Here is a 13,768-nt window from a genome sequence, read left to right as displayed (position 1 = left end):
AATTTACTATCTCGTCATAACAAAATCGAATTACAGGTATTATGCATTTAACGTTCATTTCCGTGCAAAAAAAAATAGTCTTATTTAACGTTTCTCTTTTAATTTATAGTAAAAAATTTCTCTTTAACGTTTTCTTTTAATCTCTTCTATTTTATCTGTTTTTTCTTTCTTTTTCTCTCATTCTTATCTATCTCTATCCTTCTTTCTCAGTTTCACCAGTTGTACATAGCTAAAGAGTACTACGCATTTCACTTTTTTATTTATCTACGTACGTTTATTAACTTTAGAAGGTATGATTTTCTATCTCGTCGATACAAAGTTGAGGTATACGTATTCCACATTTAATGTTCGATTTCGTGCAAGAAAATATTCTCGTTTTTTTTTCACCCACCAAAATTACTTTCATTTTTATTTATAAATTTTTTTCTCTTTAACGTTTTCTTTTGTTCTTTCCTATTTAATCTACTTTTTTTTATCTACGTACTTTTTTTAACTTTTAGTGATAGGATTTTCTATCTCGTCATAACAAAATCGAATTATAGGTATTAAGCATTTAACGTTCATTTTCGTGCAAAAAAAAAACAGACTTATTTAACGTTTCTCTTTTAATTTATAGTAACAAAATTTCTCTTTAACGTTTTCTTTTAATCTCTTCTATTTTATCGGTTTTTTCTTTCTTTTTCTCTCATTCTTATCTACCTTTATCCTTCTTTCTCATTTTCTCCAGTTGTACATAGCTAAAGAGTATTCGCATTTCACTTTTTTTTATGTACGTACGTTTATTAACTTTAGAAGGTATGATTTTCTATCTCGTCGATACAAAGTTGAGTTATACGTATTCCACATTTAATGTTCGATTCCGTGAAAGAAAATAATCACGTTTTTTGTTCACCTACCAAAATTACTTTCATTTTTATTTATAAATTTTTTTCTCTTTAACGTTTTCATTGTTATCTCCTATTTCATCTGCATTTTCTTTTTTATCTACGATGGTTTTTTAACTTTTGGAGACAGAATTTACTATCTCGTAATAACAAAATCGAATTATAGGTAATATGCATTTAACGTTCATTTCCGTTCAAAAAAATAGTCTTATTTAACGTTTCTCTTTTAATTTATAATAAAAAATTTCTCTTTGACGTTTTCTTTTAATCTCTTCTATTTTATCTGTTCTTTTCTTTTTTTCTCTCTCATTCTTATCTGTCTTTATCCTTTTGATAAGGCTCGTTTCATGCATCGGTTTAAGGTTAAAATTCTGTGCAATTGGGGCGCTAATGTGCGTTTATGAGTTCAGGTGCGTAGTAAATCTGCCGGACCCAGGAGTTGCTGTTACCTGTTAGGCAGATGCAAAAGAGATGGAATTGAAGTAAAAATCAGAAGTCGTCGTTCGGACCTGGGAGAATCAAAAGTTGGCGACAGGAGCAGAATGGAGCGAGAGCAGATTATTTTAAAGAGTCTTACTCAAGGGCAAGAGCGTCAAATCACCAGAGGGATACCCTAGGGATCAGAGCCTCGCATATATAAGGAGCTCAACCTTGAAGAACAAGACAGACCGTGAACAGCCACTTCTACGCTTTCCTAGCTCTAGTTCTAGTTCCATACTTCAAATTTTCATTTCGTGTTGCTGCGCACTTGGACATGGAGGATTCTGGCCACCGTGGTTCTCATCGTCATCGTTATTTTGTTGTGTAACACCGCCTTGTGAAGGCGGAGAAACAATTTTAATTGCTTTCGTTTAGTACTTTGTGGTTTTTAAGTTCGCAACTCTAGTTTCCGACTTTGATCTGCTGGATTCAGACTTATTTCTAGTTATTATGGAAGTTTATCTTTGCTTTTGGTTGGATATCTCTGAGTTTATGTTCATCTCTTGTTTTTAGCTTTCGTTCTTGTTTGTTGTTGGATGTTTGGAGCTGAGATCTGTTGGTTTGTTGTTGGAGGTTGGGGATTTGCATACGGAGATGTTTGGATTTGTTGAATCTTGGTGTTTTGGAGTTGAAGTTTCGCATATTTGGTGCTTGATGTTTACGTTGTGCATGAGTATGGCTATTTACTTTCTGTTTCTGCATCCTTTAGGTCTAGTAGCGTAGATCTGTTAGTTTAGGCTTTAATTTCTCGTTTTAAGTCTAGATCTAAAGTTTGCTCTGTTTTCATGGTGTTTAAAACTCTGTTTTATCTGCTATTCTCGTTTGATTCCCGAAGAAGATGAAGTTGTTGGTAATTAGGACCAGATCTGCTTTGTGTCAGTACTTTTCTGCATGTACTTTACTTTTTCTGCATATCCTCCAGACCATGTCAGTACGATTTGCTTTGTCCCTTTTACTTTTCTGCATGCTTTTCCAGACCCTGGTAGTTTAAGGAAATTTGTCTTTACTTTTCGCTTTATGCTTGTCTGTCCAAATTAGGAAAGTCTGTCTAGTTAAGTTTACTCCAGTTGTCTTAGAACTTTAAAATATCTCAGTTTCTCTAAGTCATGTATGTTCCGTACGCTCTCAGTTCTTAGACCCAGTAGGTAGAGTAAGGTTCTTCTGATCTATTACACCCAATAGGTAGAGTAAAGTTTTGCTTATCTCTCAGACCAAGTAGTTTCAAGTTCTCGACCCACAAAATTGCGTGGCAGCAGCCAACCCCCTTTCCCAAAACATCCTCAAATGCAGTTTCGTAGCACCTTCGTCCTCGTGGGATCGATCCTTTACTTCCTTGTGCTAAGTTGTAGTATAGTGGGTTGAGGTTTTTGAAGGAATAGAGTGCACCCAACGACCCCTTTCTGATAGTTTCATGATCTTCTAGCCTCTGAAGTCTAGTCGAATCCTCTGGACCTATTAGATCGAGTGATATCACATATAACACAAACCGCACTGCACTCTAGAGGACCTGTCACCTTCTTTCACATTTTCATCAGTTGTATATAGCTAAAGAGTACTACGCATTTCACTTTTTTATTTATCTACGTACATTTATTAACTTTAGAAGGTATGATTTTCTATCTCGTCGATACAAAGTTGAGTTATACGTATTCCACATTTAATGTTCAATTCCGTGCGAGAAAATAGTCTCATTTTTTGTTCACCTACCAAAATTACTTTCATTTTTATTTATAAATTTTTTCTCTTTAACGTTTTCTTTTGTTCTTTCCCATTTAATCTACTTTTTTTTATCTACGTACTTTTTTTTAAAAAACTTTTGGAGATAGGATTTTCTATCTCGTCATAACAAAATCGAATTATAGGTATTTAGCATTTAACGTTCATTTCCATGCAAAAAAAAAAGACTTATTTAACGTTTCTCTTTTAATTTATAGTAACAAAATTTTTCTTTAACGTTTTCTTTTAATATCTTTTATTTATCTGTTTTTTCTTTCTTTTTCTCTCATTCTTATCTACCTTTATCCTTTCTCATTTTCACCAGTTGTACATAGCTAAAGAGTACTCTGCATTTTACCTTTGTTTTAACTACGTACGTTTATTAACTTTCGAAGATAAGATTTCCTATCTTGTCGATACAAAGTTGAGTTATACGTATTCCACATTTAATGTTCGATTCCGTGCCAGAAAATATTCTCATTTTCTGTTCACCTACCAAAATTACTTTTCTTTTTTATTTATAAATTTTTTTCTCTTTAACGTTTTCTTTTGCTCTTCCTATTTCATCTACTTTTTCTTTTTTTTTTTTATCTTTGTACTTTTTTAACTTTTGACGATTAGATTTATATCTCGTCGATACAAAGTTGAGTTATACGTATTCCAAATTTAATGTTCGTTTCCGTGCAAGAAAATATTCTCGTTTTTTGTTCATCTACCAAAATTACTTTTACTTTTATTTATAAAAACTTTCTCTTTAATGCTTTCTTTTGTTATATCCTATTTCATCTACTTTGCTATCTCCTATTTCATATACGTATTCATACTGATCGATTCTTCTCTTTCTTTCTCATTTTCACCGGTTGTACACCGCTAAAGAGTACTTCACATTTAACTTTTTTTTTATCTACGTACTTTTTAACTTTTGAAGATGAGATCTTTTATCTCGTCGATACAAAGTTGAGTTATACGTATTCCACATTTAATGTTTGTTTCGGTGCAAGAAAATAGTCTCGTTTTTTATTCATCTACCAAAATTACTTTCATTTTTATTTATAAAAAAAAATCTCTTTAATGCTTTCTTTTGCTCTCTCCTATTTCATCTATTTTTTTTCTCTCATACGTATCGACTTATTTCTTTCTCTCTCATTTTCACATGTTGTGCATAGTTAAAGAGTACTCCGCATTTAACTTTTTTTTAATCTACGTACTTTTATCAACTTTCGAAGATATGATTTTCTATCTCGTCGGTTCAAAGTTGAGTTATACGTATTTCACATTTAATGTTTGTTTCCTGCAAGAAAATAATCTCGTTTTTTGTTCACCTACCAAAATTACTTTCATTTTTATCTATAATTTTTTTTCTCTTTAGCCTTTTCTTTTGCTCTCTCCTATTTCATCTGTTTTTTCTTTTCTATTTACGAACTTTTTTTTAACTTTTGAAGCTAGGATTTTCTGTCTCGTCGATATAACGTTGAGTTATACGTATTTCATATTTAATGTGTTGTTTTCGTGCAAGAAAATAGTCTCGTCATTTGTTCACCTACCAAAACTACTTTCTTTTTTATTTATAAAATTTTTTCTCTTTAACGTTTTCTTTTGCTCTTTCTACTTCATCTACTTTTTCTTTTTTATCTATGTACTCCCTCCGTCCCGGCTAAGATGACACATTGCTTAGCCGGCACGAGATTTTAAGAGTTATTAGTTAAAGTGTTTAATTGGAGAGAGAGAAGGTGAGTGGAAGTATTAAAGTAGAGAGATAAAGAAAGATGAATATTTTAATAGGAGTGAGAAAAAGTGGTTGAGTGTATTAATTGGAGAGAGAAAGTTACCAAAAAAGGAAATGTGTCATCTTAGTTGGGATAGACTAAAAAAGAAAACGTGTCATCTTAAGCGGGACGGAGGGAGTACTTTTTTAACTTTTGAAGATGAGATTTCTATTTATGAATTGCTATGAGCTCTCTATAAGCCCTGCCCAATATTTCTTTTTGTAATTTTCTATTTACAAAATTTTTTAAATTTTGGAAAACTAAGTTTAGCCCCTATCAAATTAGTGAAATTGAAGATTATACATCGGAAATGGAAGAATAAGAATGGGTTGAATCAGAGATTTTAAAGTTGAGGTGAACAACAATCAATGTTTTGAAGAGGAAGAACGTTCACAATCCAACCCCTATTGTAAATAAATTATGCATCCGCTCAGAGAATATCGATTCCTTCCATATAGGCAATGAATGATCATTCCATTCTCCTTTATCTTATTTTAGATTTTACCAAAATTATAACAGAGTATATTACTCTCTTCATACCCTATTAGGAGGTATATTTTGCCATTTTCGTTCGTCCCACATTAAAAGTCCTGATTCACTTTTACCATAAATAGTAAGTATGTTTCACATTTCACCAACTTACTCAACTCATTTTTTTTTACATTTCTTAAAATCCGTGCTGAAATCAAATAGGTCTTATTAGGGAACAGAGGGAATATTTTTCATTCGATTTCATCTCAGTTTTATAATTTTTAAATTTTACTAGTATAATAAAACTAATATTTTGGTATTTTAGAATTGAAAAAAAAAATCCTACAAACAATACACACACAGCCCACACACACTACGTATGCATTGACACACACACACAAACACATACAAGCACACACACGCACATGTTACAGCACACACATGCACACTATGCGCACACATACCATAATAATGTCAAACATAATTTTGAATGAATCAATATTTTGAATCAACATGCTATTAATTATTCATATTTTAATCCATTTTATTCATATATTATTTGTTGTAACCAAGTGATAGGGACCTCAGCATCCACTCCGTCAGCACCAACAACCAGGCAGCCCAGCTGCTAGCTAGAGGGACTCAATCCACACTCACGTCACAACTGCTCCAGCCGAGGCCCAACAGCTCGATACCGTCGCTTCACGACTGTCGGCCCAATCATTCCCATGCAGCCCAAATGTCGAGTAGAGCCCATCGTAGCAAGAGATGTCAAGAGATCGAGAACCACATCTCACCAAATCTGAAGATATTGTCACAAGATACATTCTATAAATTAGTCGTATGTTTAGCATTATTATGATTGGAAAATAAAGTTAATTACTTATTCTCATTATCGGTCCTGGTGGAAATCGCCCCCTAAACTTCAACTAATGTTTTATCATTTTCGTTCTCTTCTATCTTTCGTGTACTCTTTGATTTCCGGCGATATACATCTAAGGTCTATCACCAAGTATAGGAATGAAATTAACCAAGGATTAACAATTTCATTCCTTTTATATTTCTTATCACTATACCAAACAATAGTCCATTCCAATGTTCATTCCATTCTAATGTTCATTTCATTCCTTATCTCATTTCATCACACCAAGAAGGGCCGTAGATTTACGTTCATCATTTGACAGCCTGAATTTCTTTAGCCATGTGTTTTGACTTTGGATGCTTTGGCTGAAAATATCAACCATAATCGTCCTTCTTAGCAGAAAAAATCAAAAAATCTTGCACGAGAATTTATTTAGCCTTGTGTTTCTATTTTGAAAATGTCTATCTCTCGCTGATCTACTATCATGCCGTTACCGGCGGAGGCAACTATCGCCTTCGCCGACTGTCTCATCGGGAAACACCAGAATATTACGGCTCGGCCGCCGCTCTTGCTCAAAGCCGAAAATGGCTGTGAAATTGACTTTGATTCATTAATTAAGAATAACATACTCAATGCCGAAAATAACTGCATGCATTAACCTGCTCTACCATTAACTGAATGCCCAAAATAACTAATCAAGTTATACACATAACACATGAGTTAATTTTTTAAATTAATTAAGACGAATGGCCCGTTAATGCGAAAAATAAATAAATAAATAAGTAATGCATTTAGAATTGTAGTACTACTATTTTCACTTTTAAGACACCTCATATTGAACTACGAGTATTTGGGCTAGTTAAAAGATATTGAGATTTTATACATACCAAATTTTGATGTATTTCTGGCTTCTAGTTTGTTACTATAATGGAGTAGTGTTATTTGATCGATTTTTTTTTGTTCCTTATTAATTGGTATTGGGTAGGCGAACCGATATTGGGCAACCCAATAGACGTATAACTAATGAACATTTCCAATGACCAAATCATTCCTCATTCGAGTTGTGAATTCACGTGTTCGTCTTCCGAATTCTATCTGCAAGTTGCATCATACTCCTATATAAAAAAATACTACTCCACTACAAGATATTTTATCAAATGTATTTAGGCCCACCAGCCACGATGCTCAAAACAATCAACATACTATCCCTACTATACATATAGGAAATTTAATTCGACTCTCTGCATTGTACTTCTTTCACATTTATTAATTCCCACTTCGGTATGTTTGTCATACCACCAAAAAATTCATATACCTATATATATAATACTCATTAATCAATATATTTTTCACCTAGACCGCAGACAATAATTCAACTGAATTAATGATTTGAACCAACAGTTCACTCAAATAAATTGATTTCATCAAAAAAATTTCATATTCATACATCTATATCTATTTGCAACATTAGGGAGATCATATGAAAAAAAAAGGAAATGCTAAAGCATTTCCATATATCCTTTATCGAGTAACATTCACGATCCTATCCTTCATTTGCACTATTCATAGATTATAATATTCCATCCGTTCCGTTATAAGTGAAATATTTTTTTAAATACGAGATTTAAGAAAATGTTATTGAAATAGTTAAGCGGAAAGAGAATAGAGTATGAGAAGAAAGTGAAGAGAGAACAAAATTGAAGATAAAATAAAATAAGAGAGAGACCATATCATATTTTGCCAAAAAAAAGAAATGATTCAATTTAGGTGGGACATTCTATAAAGGAATGCTATTTTGCTTATATATGGTGGGACATAGAAAATACTTCTTTTAATTTTTGAATTTTTCTTATTTTATATAATTCGCAAATCTAGAGTTCCAATTATTTTTCATGAGATAGACAAATCAGGAGTGTTTTTTAGTTGAGTATTAGTCATCCTAGACGTGTCATTTGGGTAGGCATTTAAATAATACAAAGCTTGTAATATCGTAGTAGTATTTACATTTTTAAAGTGTTTGTTGATCATTGCCCTGCCTCCACCTTCACTTTCACTTGCGTTCAACCGTCTTTTCTCCAATCGGATGTGAGCGCTCCCGCCTGCCTTGTTGCTCGGAACAAGGTTGATCAAACTGTTAATGGAGAATTATCGTCAGTTATCTGCTTTTTTTCTTTTCAGTCTAGCCTATTCTTTTCAGCCTAGCCTATTCTTTGTTGTCAGCCTATTTTATGCAGTTTTATTTTATGTGTTAGATGAAAAGAATAAAGTAAGATATAGAGAATAAAGTAGAGACAAATGACTTTCTCATTTTAGTAATGAGTTATCTTAAATGAGACAAACTAAAAAGAAAAGTCATTTTCGATAAAAGGAAAAATTAGATCAATTTAAATATGAAAAATTGTAACAATTAAATACTATATTTCATAATCCACTAATACTCATTACCTTTTCTTCATTCTCTTTTACTTTATTAATTGTGCCTTAAAAATAGTGTTATTTATAACTTCTAGTATGACAAAATAAATAAATACTCCATCTTGATTTTAGATAAGGAGGAATAAGACACTTTCTTTTTGTTTATATATTGCTGCTATTATTTGAAAAGCCATATGGGCAGAACAAGTTGTTAGTCCTTCCGTTCCTCGTTAATAGTTGCACTTCTTTCAGCATAAAGATTTTAAGAATAGTGTGTTAAATAGATGGTGAATAAAGTAAGGCTATCTATAATAGGGCGGACGATGCATTGTCCGTCTCATCATCCGCCACTGTAGCATCGCGGACGATGACTTATTCATCGTCCGCGGACGAAGTGCGATCGATGCCCATCGTCCGTCGCATCGTCAGCCACTGTGGCATCGCGGACGATGCGACGGACGAAGGCGACGCGTTTTCAGTTTTTTTTTTTAATTAAATTCAATTTTCAAAACCTATATATACCTCTCACTTTTCACCTCATTTTTCACTTCTTTCACTCTCAATTTCACACTCCATTTTCCACGTTTCAAACAAAATGAATCCCGGAGATTACCCAAGTCCGAATAGTCCGATGTTCGGTGGTGCACGGGATGAATACCGGCCCTACGACACCAACACCCAGTACGATCCTGATTTCAGCACGGACTCGTACGGGCTGTCTGACATAGAGCCTTCTCCCACTCGCACACCCGCCCCACCTCGCGTCCACGCCGCCGCTCCCTCCGTCGCCGCCGCCGACGCCTCGGGCTCCGCAACCAAAAAGAGGCGGCCCAAGGCAAAGAAGTTGCCGCTTACTACGGTGAATGAAGAGTTCGCCCCGGGGAGGACGAACTACCAGCCGGAAGAATCCATCGTCTTGACGAGATGTTGGATTGATATTTCAGAGGATCCGGTGTTCGCCAACAACCAGAAGATCACTGCGTATTGGGAGCGCATCGCTGAAAAATACAACGCGTTCAAACCGCCGACCGCCTACAAGCGCCAACGGGAGCCGCTCCGCAAGCACTGGAACCAAATAAAGAAGTAGGTCAACTTGTTCGCGGGGGAGTACGACAAGTGCGAGAGGGAGCAGGACAGCAACGAGAGTCTCGCGGATGTGCGCGACAAAGCAATCCAGTCGTACATGTCATTGTACGGCGACTTCAAGCACTACTTGTCACACCCTCGCCTATTTTACGTATATATTTATAATAAACAAATAAAAATTGAAGTAAAGAAATAACATATAAATCATTTCACCATCCAAAACACTATAATCACAAAATCCATCATTTATTAGACTTATTTACAAATATTATAAATCCGCACACATAAATAAACATCAAATATCATAAACAATTTCAGATCAATATGCATTTGCATCTCTGCCCAATTTATTATTCTGTGACAAATCAAGCTTGGTATCTGACGGGATTAACAATATGCCAATTTGATTTGGCCCATAGGTCCCACTGTGATTTGACTCATAGGTCCCAATATGATTTAACCCATAGATCCCAATATGATTGACCCGAAGGTCCCATTGTGATTGATCCGAAGGTCCCAATATGATTGACCTGAAGGTCCCATTGTGATTTCAGATCCAGAACGAGACTTTCACAGATCTTTTTTAATCATATGATTCATATAATCCCAATACCACGTAAACTATATAATTGCATCAATTACATATCCATATCATATTTCACTATCAATATTCAATAACGCATCACCGATTAAGTTCACATCTAATCCTCTATTAAGTTCACATCTAATCCACTATATACTCCAATAAACTAGTTTAATCATACATATAGCAAAAGAGTAGCATAACACATGTGAAATAAGAGTGTGATTTATACACACTTGTTCACGAGAAATAATATAGTCTGACTTCTGATTTTGCTTCTCGCTTTACAATTCATGCTCCTTATTATTGCACCGTGAATTTCCATTCCAAATTATTCATTTCGTCTATTCCGTCACAATTCCTATATTTTAATATAAAACAGACACTCTGAGCACTCTCACTGCCTCATTTTTCTTTTTTCTTCTACCTACGTACTCTACTTCCCACTATTGAAATATATATCCTCTTTTTTCGATACCTCCCTTCCTTTTTCTTTTGCACCTAACTCCCCCTTTATATATAAATTCTACAAGTCGGCTAATACTAATGGTGAGAAAATATATGTTGTATACTTCTGAATAAAAAGGGTACTATTAAAGAATAATATTATTGCATGGTGAGAAAATATATGTTGTATACTTCTGAATAAAAAGGTACTATTAAAGAATAATATTATTGCATGGGTGATACGTGCATACTACACGCATACACTCAATTGTATACGTGTAATTGTATCCCTTTCTTTATTATTGCTATTTATACATTTTCCTCCTTTCCTATTTTTCTATTTAGAATTAGTTTATCTACTACTAAATTCATTTGATACTTATCTATCTATAATATTATATAAATTTAATAATCACTATGTTCAAATACATATACATACCTACCTATATATATATATATATATATATATATATATATATATACTTTCATGCACATACACGCATTATACAAATACTTAAATGAACTATTTAATATTTTAAGTATTATATATGCATTACACATTCTATGTATTATAGTATTTACTTCTCAGCACTTTGAAGAATTCAGAACTATATAATATATTCTACCATATTGATTTGATCGTAACACTAAATATTATTTGTGATACCCGCTTAATATATCGATAATACAAATAACAATAAGATATAAAATGATGATCAAATATTTTAATAAGTTATATTTTGGTATAGGGATGTCACACTCCTAGTCCTGGGCGCTTTTAAAGGAGAAGCAGAAGTTCGTTGGAGGTAGGGGTGGGTCGATACGATATATCGTATTGAAAACGTTGTATCGTGTATCGTATCGAAAATATTGATATAAAAGAATTTCATATCGTTATCGTATCGAAAGTTTCGATATATCGAATTTCGATATATTGAACTTTCGATATAAAAAAATTTCATATCGTTATCGTATCGATATTTCGATATATCATATCGAAATTCGATATATCGTTAAATATCGATATATATCGAAAATTTCGATATATATCGATATATATCGAAAATAAAATATCGATATATATCGAAAATATCGATATATCGATCGATATATATCGATATATCATTTTCGATATTTTTAAAATCGACAGCGGCGAAGAAAAGGGCGACGAAGCGCACCTTCGGTGATTATACAAGCAGCGAAAGCGTCGCATCTCCAATGAACCTCAACCATCCGGTGTTTGAGGATGAATGTTCCGGCACACCGATGTCCATCCCGCGTCCCCTTAGCATCAAGGCTGCCAAGGGCAAGGCGACATCCTCCGCCGCGGCGCCGCCCCGAGCGCGACTTCGGCTGCGGCACATGCCTACACGGATTTGGTGCCCTCCTCCGACTATAGGAGGTTGTTGGACACGCACAACGCCCTCATGCAGACGACCAACCCGGCTCAAATCGCGTCCCTCTAGCGGATGATCGATGGCCTCAGCCGCAAGTTGTGACTACTTTAGACTAGCTTCTTTTATATGTAGTTGCACTTTTTTTTTTTAATTTCTAATTTTGTAAATTTTTTTTGAATTATGTAAATATAGGATTTGCCTTAATTGTGTTGTTTTTATTTATTTATTTTGTTTGATATATTTGCAAACATAAATTATATAAATATAAAATAGAAGTAAAATGTTTAGGGCGCCCGCCCCATTGTAGGTGTAAGGGGAGGAGGATAAAATGATGAAGTGGCGGTGCATAGGGCGGGCTATAGTCCGCCCCATTGTAGATGCCCTAAAAGAGATGAGAAAATAAAATAAGAGGAAGGATTATTTTTTTGCCAAAAATAGAAATGACTTAATTATTTTAAAACTTCTAAAAGTAGAAAAATGACTCAATTAACATGGAACGGAGATAGTACTATTTCAGATCTATAGAACTAGGCCCTATATTAATTGAAAAACCACTAAGTAATTTCTTACCATTTTTTTTATTATTACTAAACCAGAGTTAAAGCGTACTCCCTTCGCTCTATCTTATTAAGATGTCCATATTTTTGAATGATACGATATTTTAGGTGGAGTAGTTGAGTATGATAAAGTAGAGTGAAAAATGAGATTGAATATTTTAAATGAGGAGATGAAAGAGGAATTTATTTATAAATATGGAAAGTGAAAAAAAGAAAAGAAAAGTGGATATGTTAAGTGGGATAGAAGGAGTAAAGAAGGAGAGTAATTAGGGCGCAGTACAAAACGTCGTTTAATCAAGTGAAAGTCATGTTGCATTATTTTACGTACTAGACTTTTTAGTGCTCCATTTTGTAGTGAAGGATTACTGTCTCGGTCCATCAAAATTTGTCTCATTTTAACCTGGCACGGGTTTTAAGAAATATAATGGAAAGTGAGTTGAAAAAGTTAGTGGAATGTGGGTCCTACTTTTATATATTAGTTTTATAATAAAATGTGAGTAGAAATGAGTTAGTGGAAGATGAGGTCCACTATCAAAAATGGTAAAAGTGAAATAAGACAAATTTTGAGGGACAGACGGAAATGAAAAAATGAGATAAATTTTGGTGGACTGAGGTAGTATATTAGAGCATCTCTACCAGCTGACGTCCCGGTCGGACGTCAAAGAAGTCCGATCGGACGTTCGCCATTGTGAAGGTTTAGGTCGGACACGGACGTCCCGAGAGGACGTCGGATATCCTCGGGACATCTGACCGGACGTCCGCCATTGTGGCGTCAGTCGGACGTCACGGTCGGACGTCCGAGTTAATTTTTTTTTTTTTTTGAACTCTAAAAATACGGCTCGACATTTTATTGCGGGAAGTCCTACATTGTGTAGTGGGATGAGAAGTCATAGTGGAAGTCCTAGTGACGTGGCAGGAAGTTTTTGTGGGAAGTCCGCCCCCGGAGATGCTCTTGCACCGATGGTCGTCGTGCATGTCAAAACAGCATTTGAAAAATGGGCCCAGCAACGACCCCACTGAATACTTGAAGTCTTCAACTTAATTTATTGGTGAGTGGACGCCAATCCAATCCAATGCCTGAAATCTCTAAAATTAACAAGTGGA

This window comes from Salvia hispanica, chromosome 2 (genome assembly GCF_023119035.1).
Source record: "Salvia hispanica cultivar TCC Black 2014 chromosome 2, UniMelb_Shisp_WGS_1.0, whole genome shotgun sequence".
NCBI classification, from domain to species: domain Eukaryota; kingdom Viridiplantae; phylum Streptophyta; class Magnoliopsida; order Lamiales; family Lamiaceae; genus Salvia; species Salvia hispanica.
The sequence above is the reverse complement of the archived record's forward strand: the minus strand, read 5'-3'. Positions refer to the sequence as shown.